This window comes from Gopherus flavomarginatus, chromosome 11, assembly GCF_025201925.1.
Source record: "Gopherus flavomarginatus isolate rGopFla2 chromosome 11, rGopFla2.mat.asm, whole genome shotgun sequence".
NCBI classification, from domain to species: Eukaryota; Metazoa; Chordata; order Testudines; family Testudinidae; genus Gopherus; species Gopherus flavomarginatus.
This window is the reverse complement of record NC_066627.1, coordinates 7,613,625-7,636,883: the sequence shown is the minus strand read 5'-3', so window position 1 is coordinate 7,636,883 and position 23,259 is coordinate 7,613,625. Positions and strand designations below refer to the sequence as shown.

At 51.4% G+C, this 23,259-nt stretch overlaps 1 protein-coding gene and 1 long non-coding RNA gene across 2 annotated transcripts in view; one reads left to right on the top strand and one right to left on the bottom strand.

Annotated features, from left to right (window-relative positions):
- LOC127031107 (zinc finger protein 707-like) overlaps nt 1–23,259 on the bottom strand; it is a 769,794-nt gene that overhangs the window by 690,372 nt on the left and 56,163 nt on the right. The gene's annotated exons all lie outside the window — the stretch shown is intronic.
- On the top strand, nt 1,838–6,603 carry LOC127031355 (uncharacterized). Its single transcript, XR_007768532.1, has 5 exons — nt 1,838–1,898; nt 1,953–1,991; nt 3,648–3,754; nt 5,918–6,034; nt 6,517–6,603. It is a non-coding gene; the product is annotated as an uncharacterized LOC127031355 (long non-coding RNA).

The window sequence follows — 23,259 nt, the reverse complement described above, 5'->3', positions numbered from 1 at the left end:
CGCTGTAACTTACTCCCCGTCCACACTGGCAAGGCACATACAGCGCTGTATCTCCCTGGCTACAGTGCTGCATGTGCTCCACCTCGACGAGAGGAATAAAGAGAACAGAGCTGGTGATGCAGCGCTGGGGTGCCAGTGTAAACAGTGATTAATCTTACTACGCTGTCACTGACCTCCGGAACCTTCCCATAATGCTTTTAAGTAGAGATAACGCTCTTTGTTTTGGTGTGATGCCTCTGTTTGTTTTGTTGTGAGCTCAAGGCTCCAGGAGCTGCTTATCTAAAAATCAAACACAGTTACTGTTTGCAGTGAATGAGCAGAGGCAGGGGGATCCCTTTGGAACACCCACAGCTGGTGTTTGCTTGAGGAGAGAAGCAGCCCGGTGGGCACAGGGGGTGTCTGTTTTGAATCAGCGGCTTATCTGGTCTGTGAGGGAAAAAACAAAGGCGGCTATTTGCATTTAGTGAATGAGAAAGAGGTGGGGGAGGGGGCTTGAACTTGCCAGGCAGGGAGCTGACACAGTGTCAGCTCCAAAAATCCACTCGCTCTGTCTCCCCCATGCTCCGTGTCTCACTCCACCCCGCCCTCCTCTTTTGAAAAGCACATTGCAGCCACTTGAACTCTGGGATAGCTGCCCATAATGCACCACTCCCAACAGCGCTGCAAATGTGGCCATGACAGTGTGCTGGTAGCTGTCAGTGTGTCCACACTGCAGCGCTTTCCCTACACAGCTGTAGGAAGACAGCTTTAACTCCCAGCGCTGGACAGCTGCAAGTGTAGCCAAACCCTCTCTAAGCCGACCCCTTATGAGAACAGCAGGGACTAGCATGACTAGATGTCCCGATTTTTGGGTCTTTTTCTTATATAGGTGCCTATTACCTCCACCCCCGTCCCAATTTTTCACATTTGCTGTCCAGTCACCCTAGCAGGGGTTGCACACAGGGCTGCATTAACCTTCAGGTGCTGAGGTTTCCCTCTCTCCATTCCCAGTGCCTGTGATCAGGAAACAGACATCAGGGCTCCCAGGTGCTGCACAGACCATGACTGAGATCAGACCCCATATTATGCAAGGTGCTGTATAAACCCTGGCCAACACTGAGACACCCAGGGGGTTCCCCTCAATTTCCCTGAGCCTCTGCTGCCCAACTTCATCTGACTCCATCTGGATCAACTCCCCTTGCAAAAAACCCACCTTTCCAAACAGTCCTTCTTTCCTTGCCCCCTGATTCTGGTTTCACACCCTGGGACCATCTCCTCTCTTTGTCTCTCCCCCTCCAGGTGAAGCAGAGATAGAGGCAACTTCAGCCACTGGAGTCAGCCCCAGCGAGCACTGCAGCCAGCCCCAGTGGGAGGGGGATGTTTGCAGACATAGGAAGGGAGCAGCTGGGAGCAGGGGGTGCTGGGAAGAAGGCAGCAGGAGAACAAAGCTCAGAGACCCAACATGGGGAAATTCCAGGGGGCGGGGCTCTGGCACATCCCAGGTGCGGGCAGCTCCTGGGGTCGGGGCTCAGGCATAGAGTAGGGGCGGAGCAACTCCTGGGGGCGCGGCTCTGGCTCATATCGGGGGTGGGGCAGCACCGGGGGGCGGGGCTTTGGCACAGCCCATGGGCAGGGCAGCTTCTCGGGGCGGGACTCTGGCAAAGCCCAGGGGCGGGGCAGCTCCTGGGGGCGGGGCTTTTGCACAGCCCAGAGGCGGGGCAGCTCCTGGGGGCGGGGCTCTAATTCAGCTCCGTGGCAGGGCAGCTCCTGGGGGCGGGACTCTGGCTCAGCTCAGGGGCGGGGCAGCTCCTGGGGGCGGGGCTCTAGCACAGCCTGGGGGTGGGGCAGCTCCTGGGGGCGGGGCTCTGGCACATTGTGACACGGAGCCCGGGCTGAGCACCTGCTCCCTGGTTCTCCACGTGCTGCCAGCAGCACTGGAGCTGCCAGAGCCGGAGCGGAGCCGCTGTTCTCAGCTGCAGCCAGGATCTGCCCCCGGCCCCGCTGGGATCCAGGTGAGGACAGAGACTGGGGCCCGGGGGTTCCCCTTGGTGTGGCTGGCGGGGGCGGGAGGGGAGAAGCCGGAGCTGCAGGCGGGGGAAGGGCGGTGGGACATTGTGACCCGGAGGCCCCGGGGAGTGAGAGGCGCTGGGGGGCGGGAAAGTGACTCTGCCCCAGGGATCCTGGGAGAAGCCTTGGAGCCGCCTCGGCCCCAGTGGAGCTGCAGGAGGATCCGCCCGCCCCGCTGGGATAGGTGGGCCGGGGCCCGGCCGTCGTGTGGGGGGGAGGGGCAGACCCCGGCCCCGGCCCCGGCCCCGGCCCGGGAGGGCGGAGCCTGGGGCAGAGCCCGAGGCCCGGCGAGGGAGCGGAGCCTGGGGCCCGGCAGGGGGGGGCGGTGTATTAAATCTCTCCCCATAGCAATGTGGAACTCCCGGGCACTGCGCATGCCCAGTAACAGCCGCTGAAGCCGCTGTCCTTCCCCCTGCCCGGACCAGCCGTAACGTTCCGCCGGGCGCTGGGGGCGGGGCTGGAGCAGGGCGGGGGAGTAACGGGGGGGGTGGGCGCTGAGCAGGAAATTGATGGGCGGGGGTGGTCAGGCAGCTGAAGGCAGGGCCGGGGGGAGCTAAGGGGCACAGTCCGGGCTGGGGGGAGGAGCAGGAGTTGAGCTCAGGGGGAGGCGCTGGCAGAGTCCCCCCCTTTGGTGTGTGTGGGGTGTCAGGGAGGGGAGAAGCTGGAGTTGCAGGGAGGGAGAGGTCACTGGGGTGGTGGGGGTAGATCTGTCTCTGTGTAGCCAGGACATTCCTGGGGTGGGGGGGGAAGGTGAGTTAACTGGATCCTGTTTTTGCTACTTCTTCCCACACACACATTCTCTCAAGATTTCCCCTTTTCTCTCTCATTATCACATGTGGCTATAAAATCCAAGGAGACTCTCCTCCCCCACAATGATCAGCTCTCTAATTGCCTCTGATTTTCCCTTTTCTCTCCATGCTTCTCAAATGTCAATTTAAAATCTCTTCGATGGGGGGTGGATTTTCCCACCCATTTTATCTGCAGCGATTTGTCCTTGTTCGGGTGGGAAATTGTTGCCCTGGGTCATTCCCTAGAGCATGGCTGCCCCTGGAGTGGGGATGGGATGGGATGAGGTGCCCGTTCTCTGCCAGGAAAGGGAAGGGAGGAGCACATCCCCCATGGAGACTGCCCAGACCCCATTTCCCAATCCCCCTGCGGCTCCCTTCCATTGTCCAGGGAGCCTTCCAGCTCCCCCCACCCCTTAAATCAGCTCCTCAAAGGGCTCTGAGCTGCTCACGTGAATGGTTGCCCTGGGTCTGGGGGGGACCATCACATTCTGTTTATGTATTGGACAGTCATATAAAATCCAGTCCAACAGTCCCCCTTTTCCACTAGTTATTTAATAGCAACATCAAATCCCCTCCGATCTTGGTGGTTTTCTCTCATGTTATCAAAGGTCGTTTGTGACAGGTTCTCTCTGCGTGTCTCAAAGATTGATATAAAATACCCCAAACATTTGCCTCACTTCTCTCTAGTTGTTTTATTTCTAATTGAATATGATGGGTTGTTTCCCAATGTGCTAAGATGCAGCCGCCTCTGGGGTGGATCCATGGTGGCCATTATTTGCTAGTGACAGCCCGTGGACCTTTCTTGCCCTCCAGGCCTTCCATTCTCCTGTTAAAGAAGCACCCCCCAGGCTCCCTCTGCCTGTGTGACTGGCCAGCAGGAGATGGTGTTAACTTTCTAGCCACTTCTCACACTCTGTGAGGTAACACTTGCAGGGGCAGGGAAGGTGTCTGTGTGGGGAGATTGCAGCTGAAGGGGCATTGTGGTAGGGGGAGGCCTCTGGGTGGCTGGGCAGGGGGTACCCTAGTCAGGTTGGTGGGTTGTGGAGATTTGGGGTTTTGGGGGGGTGGTTGTGATGTGCCCATCCCTGAAGCTATGGGTCCTGGAGGTGGGTATCGCTGGGGGCCTGGTGGCTGCAGAACAGTGGGAGTGGGTCTCTCTTGGGGGGGCAGGACAGAGGGTTAGAGGGAGCCTGGTTCTGTGCCAAGGGCTCTGTCTGTGCTTCCCCTGCTGGTTCCTGGTTTTGTTGCCATGCCCAGTGCACAGAGCTGGAGGAGGGGATCCCTGGCACTAGGTCAGGGCATGCCAGGGAAGCAGAATGAGGGGTCCCACTGTAAAGCATCAGGGGGTCACATTGGGCAGAGGAGGGGGTCCCAGGCAAATGTCAGGGTAGATCGTTCTGGAGGGTGGGGGAGTTCCTAGGCAGGCAGTGAGGGACTGAGTTCCCAGTGGGGGGGTCCCTTGAGGGGGTCCCTGGCTGCTGGGGGCTCTTGGTGGGGGGAACCCTTTGGGATTCCCAACCTGGCAATCATGGTGTGGTAGGGGTTCTCTAGCCGGTGGAGCTTTGAGGGGTATCTGGGGTCCCTGGCCAGGGACTCTGGGGGCTGCGTCCCAGGGAATATCTGATGGACCCCTGGCTGGGGGGTGTCTGGGGCCCCTGGCTGGGGGGTCTGGGCTCTGGGTACTAGGGGATGTCTGGGGGCTGCTGCTAACCATGATCCTTCTCTCTGGTCAACTTGTGCCAGAGTCCTGGCTTCAAGTCACCAGGTCACCAAGTCCATTCCCCAGTCACGTGCCCTGTCACTGGGATAACTTTCTGTCCACTTAGCAAACACTGTTAGTGTGAAATCACAGATTTTGCTTTTCTCCTCTTTTGAAAACTGCAGGAACTTTCGGTTCCGTTTGGAAAATTTGTGCCCCCAGTCCTTGTCCTAGATCTGCGGGGGTGAGGGAGGTGGGAAGGGAGTCAGCACTGCTACACGATGGTCTTTTCCACAGCGTTCTGAACTCATTCTTTTTGAAATCTAGTGTCATTGAGACAATTGTTAATCCAGAGTCACTGTATGGAAAGACAAGGAGTGATTCCAGATGGACAGTGGGGCAAATGAGATCAGCAATTCTCCCTGTGAGGAGGGGCTCCCATTAGCTGCTCTCCCCAGAGAGCTAAAGGAGGGAAGCTGCTCAAACGCTCTGTCCCTCTCTGCTCAGGATATTGGGGTTCAGCTTCCTGGGTCAGAGACTGCAGCCTCCATTGTGATCTGGGAGACCAGGCTTGGCAGCTGCTGCTCCCCCAGTGGGGCTCTGTGCTGGGAAGTGACCTTAATTAAAGCTTCTTCTCTGCCCGGCTCAGGGGATGACTTTCTGCAGCTGGTCCTAGCCCCCTAGGGCAGCCCTGGGCCCTGTTACTACTAAATTCTGAGCCAGAGTCTCCAGGTAACTGAAAGACCTCCGGGAATGTCCTAGGGTCTGGCAAGAAAGTGACTCTGCACAAACAACCCCACCTCATTTCTCCTCCCATTAGCGGTTGCCAGGAGGAAATCCAGCCATGGGAGAGCAAAGCCCCCAGGAATGGGACTGTCCCAGCCAGAGGGGCAGGGAGAGAGGACAGGGGAAGGAAAGACTGAAAGGGGCAGTGGGAGAAATGAATGTGGGGGAGAGATTTCCAGCTCTCTAGTCCACCCAGACACATGTATTGCTGCATCCTGGGGCAGAACCACTTTCCAGTGAACAAAACAAGGATCAGACAGAGCAAAAGCCAGTTCCTGACTCCATATTCCCCCTGCTGGGGTGTGGCTGCCGTGGGGTCAGTGTCTGAGGGAATCCCCCACAGTGACTCCTTTGGTTCTGCTCTTTTCTAGCCTCGTGTTCAGAGAAGGGGTGAGGGGAGGGAGAAGGGAGGTTAAAATGTGTCTGTGGACTTAGCCTGGCAGGAGGGGCCAGGTCTAAATTGTAATAAACAGATTGAGCATTTCCCAGCATGACAGAATCTAGGGTGTCTGTCTGCAGGGAAAGGGCCTGCGGGAATTGTGATGTGAAATTAACTAAAACCGGTTCTGAAACACCCACAACTGCCCTTCTCCCCTAGACAGGCTGCAGAATGACGTCCATGTTTTGCTCCATCTCATCCCAACCTGGCGTGGGACAGGGAAGAGAAATGGCTACAGTGGAGTCAGTCCAGGTGGAGATTATCGGGGGGTTGCTGGTGGGTTCCTGCTGGAAGAAAGGGAGAGCAAAGAAAATAGCCCATCTACATGGAGCACGTCAAACTGACCAGACTCCTAGTGCTGGAGCCTGACCTCACTAACCAGCAGCTGCTGTGAGATATGGAAGGGGCACCCATGAGTCAGGCTTATTGGAGCTGCCTCTCCGTTCATATCCCTCTCCTCACAATGGGGAGGGTGTTGGGCGTCCTACCAGCGAGCTCTCCTTGGACCCTGCTAGGGGCTCCATCTCCTGTATCAGTCAGTGGCTAGTAGGGGGGTGATGGATCTGCTGGGAGAGACAAGGGGCTCTCTCTTCATCCCCTCACCCTGGTATTTGCTGGATACTCTGAGCGAGGTCGAGGTGGGACTCTCCTGACTATGATCCATGCAGAGCTTCCATTTGATTCATTCCTCTCTGCCACAAATAGTGGGGCTGTGAGTGTGGCAGCAAGTCCTTAGTGTTGGACTCTTGCTCTTTCAGAGGCCGGTGACCTTCGAAGAGGTGGCTGTGTATTTCACCAGGGAAGAGTGGGCTGTGCTGGACCCCGCTCAGAGAGCCCTCTACTGCTATGTCATGCAGGAGAACTTTGAGACAGTGGTCTTGCTGGGTAAGGGTTCCTGTCCCTTCTGTTCTTGGAAGGGGAAATGAAGAGTGAAGGTTCATGCCACCCCCACAATGCCATCTGTACCCTGTCCTGTTTCAGCATCACCCCAATAGGCCAGTGACACACGTACTACCAGAGACCCTCCTCTGCTGCAGAACACTTTGGGAACAGAGCACAGGAGCCGTATTGCACAGTGTCAAATAGCTCCTGTTTGCTCAAGGGAAACTGGGGGTTAGGTCTGGCATAACTGTCCCATACCCCTAATCATTTCTGTTGTCCTTTTCTGAACCTTTTCCAATTCCAATATATCTATTTTTGAGATGGGGTGACAACATCTGCATGCAGTATTCAAGATGCGGGTGTATCATGGATTTATTTGCTGTTTTTACAAATATGATCTATGAGATATTCTGTCATATCTATCCCTTTCTTAATTATTTCCTACATTGTTCACTTTTTTTCACTGCTGCTGCACATTGAGTGGATGTTTTCAGAGAACTATCCACAGTGACTCCAAGATCCATCTCTTGTGTGGAAACAACTAATTTAGACTCCATCATTTTGTATGTGTAGTTGGGATTGTGTTTTCCAATGGGCTGCACTATGTGCTATCCTGTCATCTAGTACTGCTGAGATCCTGGATTCAGTAATATCCCTGCCCTTCCTGTTCCCTTTCTCCACCGAACCCCGCCAGCCCATGCTTCCTGTTCCCAGCTTCCCCAGGATTCTCGCACTGTCTCTGAACCTCTCTGTCAGCAAGAAGCAGTGCCAGGGACACTTGCCCTCTGTCTGGAGTCTTCGATTTCTGGGACATGGATTTACTTTCTCTGTGTTGTAAGAGGCTCTGTCATAATGAGTGTCTGTGATGTTACCCAGAGTACAATCTGGACTGTTAAATAGCTGTCCCCTCAGTCCTCCAGCATGAGGTGCCTTTTCCACTATTTTCCCGCGAGAACAGCCCCTCTTGGCCACTTAACACACAGTCTCCAGCATGTAACTCACTCCCAGCTACACAGTACTGAGTGCTGCTAGACAGCCACTCATGAATTACACCTCAGGAGAAAACCAGCAAATTCTCAAGTGCCCAACTTTCCCCCAGAAATGTGCATCTTGCACTGTCCAGCACGTTACTGAACGACACAAGCTCATATGAAGTCTGTCATTTCATCAGTGGAAAATGACATGCACTAGCTTGTTATCCCAAACAGAGTTTCCAACACACTTCAATCCACACATACTGGTTAGATGAACAATAAACCAAGATTGTTAACTACCAAAAACTAAAACTTGGCCCAGTCCATGAAAGGGGCACTCCCAGGAGAGACTGTATAAAGGCTGGAACATGAAACACCTTTGTAAACCTGAGACAGCTGCCTTGGGGACAATGACAGGGAGAATCCCCCAAAGTGACTCCTTTGTTTCTGCTCTTCTCTGGCCTCCGATTGTTCCTTCCAACGTGGAGTACTTTCCACTTGTCTCTACTGCATTTGATCCTATTTACTTCAGATCATTTCTCCCGTTTGTCCAGATCATTTTGAATTTTAATCCAATCCTCCAAAGCACTTACAACCCCTCCCAGCTTGGTGTTGTCCGCAAACTTGATATGTGTAAGAGAGAGACTGTTACTGGGAGGGTTTCCCCATGTGTCAGAGGGTTACACCTGATGGGAGGGGGCTAGGCCTGTACTAGAATAAGGTTACTTTGTGCTTCACAGTGTGCCAGAACCTAGAATATGCATTAGCACTGGAAAAGCTGGGGGAAATCGGCTTGTGGAAAGGACAAAAGCCTAGTCTGAATTCTCACACCTTGCCCTTTTCACCCCGGCAGGCCAGAGAATAACATCCATGTTTCGCTGCAGATCATCTCGTCCTCCCAGGGGCAAGGAAATGGCTGCAATGGAGCTGACTCAGGTAAGAGATTATCAGGGTGGCGGGCTCTGCTTGGAGGTTGAGGAGCAGTAAATGCATAGGAGGGTGGGAATTGCTAGAGGTGGTGGGAAGCAGGAAATATCTCGGGTGGAGAAAGGGAGGGGACATCATGTGACAAACCTGCTGAGACTTGTGTAGTGTAGGGCATGATGGGTTGTCACCCCCAGGCAGCAGTTTGTGGAGCTTCTGGGAACTGCTGTGTCCTCTAACCCTCACGCTGGGCTGGCCCTTCTCACACTGCTTTGCTGGAGATTTCACCAGCCTCTCCAGGGCCTGTTATCACCCAATGCAACAGCAGGTGGCGCCATGTTGCCAACTAAGCTACCTGAGTGCGTTACCTAAGCCACTCAAGGACAGATAGAAGACAAGAGCCAATTTCCCACTCCCCAACCTTGCACACTTGCTGTAGTATAAATCCAGAATTATACCATCTTATAGTGCACGGGGATCTCTATAATGCAAGCTCATTAATGTAGTTCCCCTTCCCCTCGATATGGGACAGATGTGCACAACAAGCTGAGATTTTCCCCAGACACTTCACTCAAAATACGCTGGTTAAGATAAAGCATCAAACAAGTTTATTAACTGCAGAAAGATAGATTAAGTGATTATAAGTGATAACAAACAGATCAAAGCAGATTATTTAACAAATAACCAAAACTCAGACTAAGCCTAACATACTAGATGGATAGAATTTGAATTAGCAATTTCTCACCCTGACTGATGGTACAAGCAGTCCCCCAAGTTTCCATACACAAGCTAGAAATCTCTTCATCCTGGGAGCAGCACTTCCCCCACATCAGTTTTTGTTTCTCAGGTGTTTCCAGGAGTTCTCTTGTGTGAGGAATGAGGCCAAGAGATGATGTCACATCCCACCTTATGTAGCTTTTCCATATGGTGGGAACTTTTTGTTCCAAACTCAGTTCCTAGTCCAGTTTGTGGAAAAATACAGGTACTAAAATGGAGTTTAGTGTCATGTGGTCTGGTCACAGGCCCTGCTGAGTCTCATAGACTCATAGACTCTAGGACTGGAAGGGACCTCGAGAGGTCATCAAGTCCAGTCCCCTGCCCTCATGGCAGGACCAAATACCGTCTAGACCATCCCTAATAGACATTTATCTAACCTACTCTTAAATATCTCCAGAGATGGAGATTCCACAACTTCCCTAGGCAATCTATTCCAGTGTTTAACTACCCTGACAGTTAGGAACTTTTTCCTAATGTCCAATCTAAATCTCCCTTGCTGCAGCCATGACTCCTAGGCTGGCTGAAACATTCACAGGAAGGCTAAGCTCTTCCACAGTCCATTGTCTTTGTTGAGCCATCAGCGCTGTCTGCCTTCTTCATTGCTGTACCTGAAAGGCTCGTTGTGGGTGTTACCCAGAGTAAACACATTTGAAATACAGATACAGAGTCAATATCCATAACTTCAGATACGAACATCATATGTGCACACAAATAGGATAATCATATTCAGCAAATCAGAACTTTTCCAGTGACACCACACATGATGCATCTTGTACAAAATCGATCATAATTATGTCCTAATCATATTATAATCTTACCATTATGATGAATATGGGGGTGTAGTGTCAGATAGGTCCTAATTTCAAGGCACAGGAGTTGGGATGGAACTTCCCCTCTTTGTGGAACAGGAAATAACCCTCCAGCCAGGGCTGGGACAACTTCCCAGAATCCCAGTGATGGAGCCTGAATCTCCTGGCATTTCATTAATTACCACCAACCTCAATCTTTGTGGCAACTGTAAACTTTATCAGTGATGATTTTGTACTCTCTTCTAAGTCATGTATAAGAATGTTAAATAGCACAGGGCCAAGAACCAATCCCTGCAGGAACCTGCTAGAAAGAAATCCACTCGACCATGGTTCCCCATTTACTATCAGAGTTTTTAATCTATTTAATGTATGCCGTGTTTATTTTGTATCATTCTAGTTTTTTTAGTAAAAATATTGTGGTGATCAAGTCATGTCCCTTACAGAAGTTTAGGTATATTACATCAATACTATTAGCTGCAAGCAAACTTTTGATCTCATCCAATAAGGATATCCCGTTAGTTTGATAGGCTCTATTTTATCTAAACCTTTGTTAATGGGCACTACAATTCTGACCTTCTAACTTCTATTCTTTACTATTGACTTCCCCTTTCTTCCATATATTTTATTTGGAGAGTGCTGGGATTCCTACCAGGGAGCCACTAACAGGGTCCAGAGACAGCCCCATCTCCTATATTTAGCTCTGGCTAGTAGCTATGTGATAAATGTGAAGACCCTGCTTCTATCTGTCAGCTGGGAGACACAAAGGTTCTCTCTTTCTACCCTCTGATGCCTCCTGGCTGCTGTAAGCAAGGTGGGGTGGGACTCTGTTAACATGTGCCTCCCGGAGCTTCCATTTCCCTGGTGCTGCTGTTCCGTGAATAGTGGGGTTGTGAGTGGGTCAGCAGGTACTGAGTGTTGGACTCTTGCTCTTTCAGGGGCCGATGACCTTCGAGGAAGTGGCTGTGTATTTCTCCAGGGAAGAGGGGACTCTGCTGGACCCCACTCAGAGAGCCCTCTATAGGGATGTCATGCAGGAGAACTATGAGACGGTGGTCTTTCTGGGTAAGGATTCCTGTCCCTTCTGTTCTTGGAGGAGGAAATGACGAGTGAAGGTTCATGCCACCCCCACAATGCCATCTGTACCCTGTCCTGTTTCAGCATCACCCCAATAGGCCAGTGACACACATACTACCGGAGACCCTCTCCTGCTGCAGAACACTTTGGGAACAGAGCACAGGAGCAGTATCACACAATGTCAAATATCTCCTCTTTACTCAAGTAAAACTGGGGGTTATGTCCAGCATAATGAACAGAAGCTTCCTACCCCCAGCCTTCTCTCAAACCCTGAGCCTTCTCTACCCAAACCAGAATGTGCTTGGGGTGTAACAAGCAGGCGGCTGGAATCAGAGCTGCCTGTCCAGGGTTACTTATCATACAGACACTCAGTGCGTCCTTGAACGCTGGCTGGGAGTATCCAGACCGGGGAGCTCCAGCAGCAGAAATCTGAATCTCACCCAGGATTACAGATGACGCAACTCCTCACTGATCTAGATTGTACCCTAGCATGTGAAAATGGCCTAGGTTGGTAGTGACATTTCTTGAGACATGGCGAGTCTTGCTCCCATATCACCAGGTGTAATAAAAATAACAGGAAAGGCCAAATATGGAAAACTGATTGTTCAGCTTGCTTTTGACCTGCATCATATTTTGCAATATATTCCAAATAAGGAAATTAATGTGCAACGTATGTGTCATTGTGTGTGGTTTTAAGTTGTAAAAGGCTTGTGTGATTTTTAGCTCAGAGACAGTATTCCAATAGCTGTCGCCCCCTGCGTCCTTGTAACCAAGAAAAGAGCCTCAGGCTGAGCTGATTCAAAATCAATCCTGTGATTGTTTTCCACAACAGCCTTAATAGGTCCCTGTGATGGAATGTAAGGCTACATCTAGACTACCCACCGTACCGGCGGGTTAAAATCGATTGCTCGGGGATAGATATATCGCGTCTCATCTAGACGCCATATATCGATCCCCGAGCATGCTTATATCGATTCCGGAACAACACCAACCCCAACGGAGTTGCTGATTTGACAGGGCGAGCCGTGGACATTGATCCCGCGTGGTGAAGATGGCTGAGTAATCCGTTATAATACAGTAATACAGGGGTAATACAGCCTGGATGTATGTATCTGTGTTCACCACAACTCCCTAAGCCATCCAGGGACCTCTCCAGCCCAGACGTAGATATTTGTGTCCCTCATGAAGCCCCTAATCCACACTGGAACGCCTCCAGCCTGAATGTAGCTATCTGTGCCCCCACAAGGCCTAAGCCCCCCAGAGATCTCTACAGCCTCTACATAGGTGTGATGTTCTGTGCCTTACCCTGCGTGGCCACAGGGTGTCACTGTTGCTCCATGCGGGAAATGCTCTGTGCGTTACTGTGATGGAGTGGGGTCTGTCTGTGTGGGGGATGGGAGAGCAGGGGGTGACTTTAGGACCGGACTCGTGCTCAGCCTGTAACCTGAGCTAGGCAGGGGGGAGGGGGTCAGCACTTTTGCCCGGGAGGCTGGACACAGGAAGGGGCCGGCTGGAGGGAGTGAGTTCAGTTTTGGTTTGGAGCTGGGTTGTTGGAATTCAGGGATTCCCAAACTGGGAACTAAGCTTCCTGAACCCCCAGAAGAACTCGATTGAGGGGTCCTGGTTGTGCCCAAAAGCTCTGCTGTATCCTTCGCTCCTGCTGGCCAAAAGAACCTTCTGTTTTACTGGCTGGCTGAGAGTCACTGTGAGTCCCAGGAAGAGGGGTGCAGGACCAGACTCCCCCACACTCCGTGACAGACCCTAAGCCCCTCCAGGACCCCTGCAGCCTGGTCGTATTTATCTGTGCCTGCCACCAAACACCTAAGACCCCCGGAGACCCCTCCAGCCTGAACTTAGGTATCTGTTTCCCCCCACAACCCCCCTAAGCCCCTCAGGGACCTAAACAGCCAGGACATTGGTATCTGTACCCCATATAGACTCCAGAAGCCCCCCAGGACACTCCAGTTTGTATATAGGTATCTGTGCCCCTCAGAAACCCACTAATCCCCCAGGAACCCCTACAGCCTGGACGTAGGTATTTGTACCCCCACAGCTCCTTTAACCCCCCAGAGACATCTACAGTCTGGACGTAGATCTCTGTGCCTATCATGAAACCTCTAACCCCCCCCAGGACCGATACAGCCTGGACATACCTATCTGTGCCCACCCGAACTCCTAAGACCCCCTGCTACCCCTACAGCCTGGACATAGGTATCTTGGGCCCCCACAAATCTCCTAAGACTCCTAGGATGCCTCCAGCCTAGATGTAGGTATCTATGGCCCCACTAACCCCTAAGCCCCCCGGTACCACTACGCCTGGATGTAGGAATATGTGCACCCCACGAACCCCCTAAGGACCCCTAGAGCCTGGAGATTGGTATCTGTGTCCCCCCAAAAACTCTCTAAGCCCCCCAGGGACCCGTACAGCCTGGACTTAGGTATCTGTGCACCCAAGGCCGCTAAGATCCCCCAGATCCCTACAGCCTGGATGTAGGTGTGACGGTGCTGCCCATGGGAGCCAGCTGAGGTCACTCAGTCAGGGTGAACTGCAAACAAAACAGGGCAGACAAATCCCAAACGCTGCTGGTTATTTCAATACTTAGATTTACCAAGCCAGCACAAAAAAGCTTCTGTAGTACCTCACTGGTTACTTAGAAGTTTAAACCACGCAGTTCCCTTAAAGTACCCAGCCTCAGGCCTCCGTCCAGACACGCCTGTCAGGTATGATGGAGTACAGCAGTTGGCAGGAGAGCACTCGATGTGCTGCATCTACACTAGACGCAATATATCGACCCCCTCTGGATCGATCGCTGTCCACCGATTCGGCAGCTGGTATAGACATACCCCAAGTATCTGGAGATCGGAGCTGGATCCCGGAGGGGGACACATTGAAGGAACTCAGGGGTTAAGGTGCCTCTATTGTCAGCTGTCAGGGCTGCTGTGGCTCAGAGGAGGGTGCTTGACTCCTGGCAGGGTTAGGCACCGCAAGCTTGGGAGGCAGCAGAAGTGAAGCGTCCATGGCGTACTCGGGGTACTCATGCTCAGAGCAGGGGTAAGCTGGGGCAAGGGGGGGTGCCACAGGGCAGAGCGGGGAGGTTGTCACAAGAGGGGCACCTCAGGGTGGAGGGGGGGAGCTGCCAAGGGTGGGGCGCCTCAGGGCGGGGGTGCAGGAGGGGAGGGCGCAAGATTGAAGTTTCGCCTAGGGCATGAAACATCCTCGCACCGGCCCTGCCCCATGCCCTGCCTACAGACAGCCCTGCACCCCCTGCCCTGCCCTGCCCGCAGCCAGCCTTTGTCTCCAGCCAGCCCTGCACCTTCTGCCCTGCCCACACAGCCGCATCCTCCCTGCCCTGCCTGCAGTCAGTCCTGCAGCCAGCCTGACACACCCCCTGCCCTGTCTCCAGCCAACTCCTGCCACACTCCCCTGTGGTCCTGCCCAAAACCAGCGAGCCCCCACACACCCCCAGCCTGCACCAGCCCTGCACGCCCTGTCTGCAGCCAGCCCCGCACCCCCTGCCTTGTCTCCAGCCAACCCCGATGCACCCCCCCGCCTGAGGCCAGCCAGCCTCGCACCCCTTGCCCTGCCTGCAGCCAGACCCTACCGCCAGCTAATTCCATGTCCACCGGTGCCCTGCAGTTCCCAGGGCAGTAACCGTGCACATCTGCTTCAATGAGAGGGGCAGGGAGCAGCTGGGACCCACACATGTGCACACCCTAGGGTGACCAGACAGCAAATATGAAAAATAGGGACGGGGTGGGGGGTAATAGGATCCTAAATAAGAAAAAGACCCCAAAATTGGGACTGTCCCTATAAAATCGGAACATCTGGTCACCCTAGCACACCCCCAGGACTCCTGAGTTCCATTGCTGGGTTTCCTGTTGGTTCCACTGCTGGTTGTTTTCCTTTTCCTGGGGGACTTTGGGCAAGTTGCTCCCCCTCTAGGGCTCTGTCCCCAGCAGTCAAATGGGGATTTCATACTTTCCCGCTATTGGAAACTGCTGGGAGAATCTCCCAGCCAAAGCTGCTCTGACAGTGCTAAGCAGCATCTGACCAATCAAGGTCAGAGCTCACTGCCCAGGAGGAGTGTTTGGCTCTGGGGTTTCACTTCAGCCCAGTCTAGAGAGAGGGGCCCAACCATGGAGTTTGGCTCAAGAAGACCAAGTCTCCAATTTGTTAAGGGCGTTTTGAATTCCAATCCTGTGCTCCTAAGTGCTTGATGTCAGCTACAAATTTTAGAAGCATGGTCTCCACTGCATTTTCCAAATCATTCATGAAAATATTGAATAGTACCGAACCGTGGACTGATCCCTGCCGGACCCACTAGGTAAACCCTCTCCGTTGGACAGCCAAATCTGGAGAAGGGCTCCTGGAGTCTGGGCTTTCAACCAGCTCTGCACCCACATTACACTGATTGCAGCTGGACTGCATTTCACTCGTTCGCTTGTGAGAATTTCCTGCGGGACTGTGTGAAAAGCCTTAATAACCCCAAGCTAGATCCTATCTACTGTTTACCCACCTCCACCAGGCCTCGAACCCTTCCGAAGAAGGAAAGAGGATTCGTTTGGAATGATTTGTTCTTAACAAATCCATGTTCACTTGCCCTAAGAACCAAATGATCCTGTAGGTGCTGCTGACAAACTGAGTGTTTAAGAATGTATTGCAGGATCTCTCCAGCTGTGGCAGTGAGGCTAGCTAGTCTGTAAGTCCCAGGGGTCTCTTAGTTCCCCTCTTAGAGAAAGGTCTTGTCTTGTTTTTGAATGGGAAGATGTTCTTTTTCAGGGATCTCAGACGAGAACTGGGGCACAACACCTGGTTTGTTAAGGCCACAAAAATGGAGGAAGGAACCTCTTCTCTCCTACTGGCAAAGAACCCCAGGTACCTAAAAGACAGGGACTCACATCCCTGAATGGTCTTTAAAAAAGGCACTGGTTAAAGATTGGCCCTGACCATTTCTTGTTTCCACAGACTAGACATTTTAGCAAACTTTAGAATTCCTTGGTGCTGAACACTGTGAAACTCCCCTTTCTCCTTTACAGAGGGCTTTAACGCCCCTTATCTCACTCTGGCTCACAACTGACCGGAGTTCAAGAACTTTCCCTATTCCCATTGGGAAGATGGGAGGAGCCTGAGGTCCAGAGAAGGGAAGTGACCTACCCAAGCGCGTACACAGCAAGGCACTGGCAGAGCCAGAAAGAGAACCCACCAGTCCCGAGTCCTGTTCTAACAGACAGTAAACCACTCCCGAGGCAGGGATAAAGCCCAGGAATCGAGATGGTGGAGAAATTTCATTGAAACCATTTCTGTCCGAAAATCCCATTCAGACTAAACCAACTTGTTTCTCAGAATTGTAACAAGTGGGATGAAAGTTCTTTGTAAAAATATTGTGTTGCAAAACAAAAGCATCTCCTGTTCATCACAGTGTGTTAAATTGTCTCCTCGCACATGAGGAGACACTTAGATCTCAAACATTAGATAAGATGCTTCAGTCTGAGCTAAGTCGTTGCTGCTCTTAACAATTTCAAAAGAAAAAAATACAAATAAAATAGACTATTTCAGCTATTCTATTATGTGTTAATCTGCTCTGAGTAAACATGATAGGACACCTCATATTATGCCCTACTCCTAGTGACGCTCTCCAATAGATCCCCATTCTCCATCCACCGTGAGGTAGGTAAGAGCGGATGATTATTATCTCTACTTGAAAGAGGGAGAAGCTAAGGCTGAGAAAGGAGAATTGACTTGTCTTAGGTCACACAGCCAGGCAGTGGCAGAGCTGGAAATAGGACCCAAGAGCCCTGATTTTCAAACTAACCTTCGGATCTTGAATTTCAGACATTGAATGACCTGAATAAAGTGCTCTCAGATGAGCTCCAGACCAACAACAGTGACAGTAATTATTCAGCAAGTATTTCAGGAGAACTGCAGTGTTAGAGAGAATCATGAACTGCTCAGAGACCATTAATGCAGAGAAGCAGCAAAATTCATCAAACATAGAACTGGTTCTGACTTATTCTCTTGGTCTTAAAAGAGAACAACAAGGACCTGAGTCTCCTTCCTGTCAATAACCCCTTTTTCAGCCAATCAGGGTAGAGACTGACGCTGAAGGTTCTCATCAGAAATCCCAAAGGATGGCCCATGTCACTGCTGGGGATCACTGCCTGAGCACTAGTTCAGCCCCACATTTTTGGGTGGACCTCCCACAGTGGGATCTGCAAAGCACTGTCCCGCAACACACACACACACACACACCCACCCACCCTCCTTTCTGGTGTTGGGAGGGGAACAGGAGAAAGGACAAAAGAAATAAGAGACGAAGAGACGGGAGGGATGGAGGAAAAGGTGAAACCCGAATGTCCCCATGATTCTAAGGGACAAAATCCCAGGTGTGCAAAAAACTTCTGCCTCCTTAACACGTGTTTTCCATGCCTAGAATTCAACTCTCACCAGATGGATCAGACTGAACAGGTTTCAAACCTCCAGGAGTCTCTTACCTTCTAAACAGGGATGGCTGTTTTCTAGTAAAATCACTAAAAGGGAAGGAGAAAACTCAAAAGAGGTTCCTCCTGGCACTCACGTCCGTGAACCCGAATACTCTCTCATTCCTCAAAGAGAGACCTCGAGAAGGAGACTTGCTGTAGCAAAGCCACAGGGGTCTCTGAGGTTTCCCTGGCCCCTCACCCCTGTCCTGCCTGGCTGATGTCAGCATGTCTCTGTGAGGTCACCACCCTCCCACCACCTTGGACCAATAGTCTGAGGTCCTGCAAAAGGCCTTTGTGATGTCACTGCCAAACTCCTCCCTTACTGTGCCAATGTCCTGCCCCTGGCCAGACACTTTGGAAGTTTGAGCTACTCCCTGTGGATTACCCTACTCAAGGAGCGTTCCTTCTAGGCAGCAAGCTGCCTAGACAGGAAAACATCAGACGCTGCTCCCAATGCTACACTCAGTTTTTCAGAAATTAGTCGACCTTATGGCCAGAAGAGAACATTAGAGCATCTGATTGGATCCCCTGCATATCACAGGCCTCCTGTATGACACAAGAGCTACTTTGGGGGCAAACACATTCCAGAAAGGCATCTAGTCTTCATTACATGACAGCAGCAGATGACGAATCCAGCACTTCCCCTGGTAGCTTGTTCCTGTGGTGAATCATCCTCACTGTTGACTATTTGTGCCTTATTTGTAATATGAATTTGTCTCTTTTCACTTTCCAGCCATTGGGTCTTTTTATGCCTTTCTCTGCTCGATTAAAGAGCCCTTTAATACTCAATTTTTCTCTCCATTAAGGCACTTCAACACTTCAATGAACTCACCTTTCAATCGTCTTTTGAAAAGCTAAACAAGTTGAGCTCTTTCAATAGCTCACTAGAAGGCATTTTTCTCCAGCCATCAGAACATTTGGTGGCTCTTTGCTGCCCCAGCTCCAATTTCACAACATCTTTTTCAAATGAGGACACCAAAACTGGAGGCAGTATAAAGGTTGTATAAAGGTTACATTAAATAGGTTGCAGAGGAGTTTTTTTTTAATTAAGGCTTTTGTTGCTAAAAAATTTGTCACTCAGGTGAGAAAAAACACTCCCTGAATGCCAAAATTTGAGCCATGCAAAGCAGCAGTGTGAACAGCGTTTCATTGGTGGAGCTGTGCTCCTGGTGACGACGCTCCTGCCCCTCGTTGTACTGGTTTGGTTTTGTTGCCGGGGAAGCTCTCTCCCAATGATAAGGATGGCCACACAGTGCAGCATACAACAGCATGGTTAGAGTGGCACAGCTGCACCGTGGTAAGGTGCGCAGTGTAGACACAGCCTCAGAGCTGGGGGAAAGGCGACAGGCGCTGAGGAGCACAGGGTTCAGACAGACACATCCGTTAGGAGAGGAACTATTCACAGGGATTCTCTATAGCCTAGTAGGGAGGAGAGGACGGAAGATGATAATGTACAGGTAGGATCTGATCAGAAACAGTGAAATGAAAGAGTCTCCCTCAATTACATCACGTAATAGCAGACAGCTAAAATGGGACACATTTTATAAGTGCTTAAATACAAATGCTAAAAGTCTAAGTAATAAGACGGGTGAATTTGAGTGCCTGGTATTGAGTGACGATATTGATAGAATAGGCATCACAGAAACCCCTGCACCCCCTCCTGCGCCCATGTGGGGACACTGACCTGTGTGCATGGAGCAGCTGGTATTGCTGCCCCCCACTCCTCCCTGGAACGCTGCTCCTCCAGGCACCCCTAGGGGCTGTGGGATGTGGGGGCAAGAAGCGAGATCATCCGAGCTCCCTGCATGCAGGTCACTTTCCTCAGCTGGGCTGCATAAGGGGAGGGCAGAGAGCAGCAGCTTCTGATTCTCCCCTCACAGCACAGCCCAGGTGGGGAAAGTGACCAGGACGCATGGAGCACATAGTGCTGCTCCTCGCTCCCCCACAACCCTCTATGGGGCCACAGAGGAACGTTGGGGGCAGGTGAGCTGTATCTTTGTGTCACCACTTGCCCCTCCCCCCACAATGCTCCTCCACCGGGTACACGCAGGGAGAAATGTGGGAGTCCCCCCAGGAAGCTGTGTCTGACACTACACCCGCAGCGTGCACCTTTGCACTGCTGCATGCTGCCCGAGTGCCCCGGCTGATTTGGGACCCCTGGAAAAGTCTCCCCCATGTCGGCCCTAGGGCTGGAGGACCTCCCACTCCCCGCTATGGCCCAGGGGCTACAGAGCTTCTCTTGTCTCAGGGCTGCAGTATGTGGAGGGGGGAGTAAATGAGTGAGCAGGGTGGGGCCAGTGGGGAAGGAGTGGAAAAGAGGTGACTAGTGGATGGGGCCATGGGTGGAAAGGTTGAAAGAGGGCAAGGCCACAGACAGAAGAGGGTTTGGGGCCATGGTTCTTGTGCTGGGGCCCCTGCACTTGTTCTCCCTTTCCCTGGGCTTTGGCATCATTAGCCCCTGCTTAGCGAGTAGGGTTCAGTGGTCCCTGTAATGTGGGGTATGACTCCTAGGGGGACACAGAGGAACATTCATGGGGGCACCTTAGGGCCTGAGCCAGTCCCCATGGAGGGCAGGGAGGGAGCACCACTCAGCCCCACTCTGTCCCAGCTCTTCCCTAACCCCACTCTCAGCCTGAGACTCTGGCTCCCAGCCCGGCCTCGACCCCTTTACCCCTGTCTGCACCCCTCTCTCCAGCAAGCAACAGCCCCGCTCCTCCCAGCCTCGGTTCTCAATCGTGGCTTCCAAGGGGCCACAGCCATGGCTAAGAGGGCACAATGTGAAATGTTTGGGGACCACTGGTTTAGGGTGATGTCCTCAATCACTTCTCTGCAGTCCAATAAAAGCCTTTCCTCACCCACCTACCCCTCCGTCAGGACAGACTAGGTATGTTCTGCTGCCCTTCACTCACACAGGAAGGAGAATAACATTTCATTGCACTCAATCCTAAAGTGATTTGTAACCCACCACCATCCCAAACTGGTCATTTTGGGGAAGCGGCCGCATCATACGCAGAGTAGGTGTGTCTGTGCAAACACGGTCTGTTCCTGAAGTCTTTCCCCAGCTCCTCAGTAGATGTGAGGGGGGAGCTCATTCAGACCCTGCTTATGCTTAGTATTTAAAAACTCCTGTGTCCCTATCTCTGCCGGCCTTAGATTTCTCTTCCTGTTCCCTTTCTGACAGCTCAGATGAGGTGACCAAGTGGTTAAGGTGATCGACTGCTAATCCATTATGCTTTGCATGCATAGGTTCAAATCCCATCCTCATTGGAAGCATTTAGCCTTCACTCCTCCTTTATAGACAACCATCTCTCCCTTTGGTACAATGACATATCAAACAATCTTTCTTCTTGCGAAAAAAAACCTTCTCAGAATCTAACCACCCTCCTCCCCGGCTTCAAAGAAAAAGTCTAAATCTCAGATTTCTAAAAAAATTCTCTAGTCCTGTATTTCTTAGTTTTTATCTCAAAAGGGAACATCCTCATAATCTCCCACAAACACCCTGGGACCTTCCCAAATAATTAAAATACCCCCATCCTGAGCAAGATCAAAACAGTGAACCAGAGCTAGTGTCTAGGCCAGGCTGTTCTGAAAGAAGCAACTCAAAAACATTTTTTCTCCACTTCCCTTGGCAAAGTCTGACTGAGAAAAGAAAATTCCCCAAACTGAAAATTTTTGCTGAGAAACCAATACTAGTCTGTTTGGAGACTTTGATTTGAATATATTATTATTATTCTCTTCTGATTTATTTCAGTTCAGTGTTCTCCAGATGTGTTTCCAGGTGTTGAGTTGTGGTGGAGAGAGGCCAACTCATGATGTCTCTTCCCCTCTTTCATAGTTTCTTCCAACTTGCTAGGAAGTACCTTTGCTAGGATGTGAGTCAAGCAGTGTCCATTGTCACTGTGCTATCTCGGAGAAGTCTGCATTGTACGCAGTTCCTGAGATAGTCCTTGGAAGCTTGGATCCCTTTTAATGGGCCAGCAGCGAGTCTGGCTCCTCCATTGTCACACCTGAAAGGCTGGTGGTGGGCATTTCGCAACCTCATAATATATCTCTGTAACACACACAGAGCAAACTTCATAACTTCCCAACCAATGCTACACACACAGTTCAACACAATATTAGTGTTTAACAGATCAAGACTTTTGAAATGATACCTCACCAGGCAGACTTTGTACAAACCGTATCATCATTATATGAGAGTGGTGAATATGGGGCTTCCAGGTAGTGCTTTGAGCACAGCGTGCCACACCAGGGATGACATTGCAATGGAGACGTACCTGTAGAGTTTATCTCTCCTGGGATAAAGATGGCAGCATGGCCGTCCTGGGTCATCTGACTTGGGCCCATGGAGCTAAAGCTGAGGGGCTAAAAACTGTGGTCCGGATATTTGTGTTCACACTGAAGCCTGGATTCAGAAACCCTCACTCCTCCTGGGGGTTTCAGAGGTTGGGCTCAAGTCCCATCTGTCTGCACTGTAATTTTATAGTCTTGCAGCCCAAGCCCCATAAGCCTGAGTCAGCTGGCCGGGCTTTGAGGCAGGTGCCCTGAGTGTGTTAATCGCAGCGTAGACATAACATTAGGCTACGTCTCCAGTGCAATGAAACACCCACGGCTGGCCCAGGTCACATTAATCAGGGTCATGTGGCTTGGTCTATAGTAAAGTTGCAGTGTTCGTGTCTCGGCTCAGGTTCGGAGGGAGTTTAGCAAGTGGAAATGGTAAAACTGCATTGAGGGGACTGGACCACTGACCTACCAGCTCTTAACACCCAAACTTTCAGTAACTCTATTAGCAGTGCCTGTGAGTGTAATTTAAACCATAAGAAAAGCCACACTGGGCTAGACCAAAGGTCCATCTAGCTCTGAATCTTGTTTTCTGACAGTTGCCAACACCAGGTGCCCCAAAAGGCACTCAACCAAGCACCGCTAGGAGTTGAACCAAGGATCTCCTGTTTACAAAACAGGCGTTGTAACTAGCTAAGCCATGGTGCCTGCTGTTACTTAAAGCAGCGTGTCTGCCCACACCTGACTCTGCCAATCCCCATTGAGCCCTGATAAACTTTTCTCGTGTTTGGATTCTGTAAAGCAGAGGAGCAGGGGAAGCTTTACTCCCAAGGTGTGTGAGTGTTTATTTGGACAGGTCTACTCTACAAAATTAGGTTGGTGTAACTACATTACTTAGATGTATAAAAAATGTACACTCCCCCAAGCAATGCAGTTATAGCAAACCAATGCCGGTGTAACTAGCAGCTCAGCTGTCAGAACGTTCTGGAGCTATGAAAGGGGAGGGGCCCAGCCTCTGTAGCAGGAATGCAGGGCAGACGAGTTCACGGCGGGCATTGTGGGATACTGGAGGAGGCCAGTTATGGTGATATAATGAATAGCAGCATTTACACTGACAATTTGTTGCTTTAAGTTTGCTGCAAAAAGCTCTAGGCCTCTTGTCAAGGTTGGGATTGAGGGGCACTGGGAATAGGAGGGCTGTGGGTTGGGACAGAGGAGAAGGGTGCCGACCGAGGGAGCGTTGTGTGTTTTTCACACACCTGATGTTAAAATAACTTTGTAGTGCAGACCTGGCCAAAGA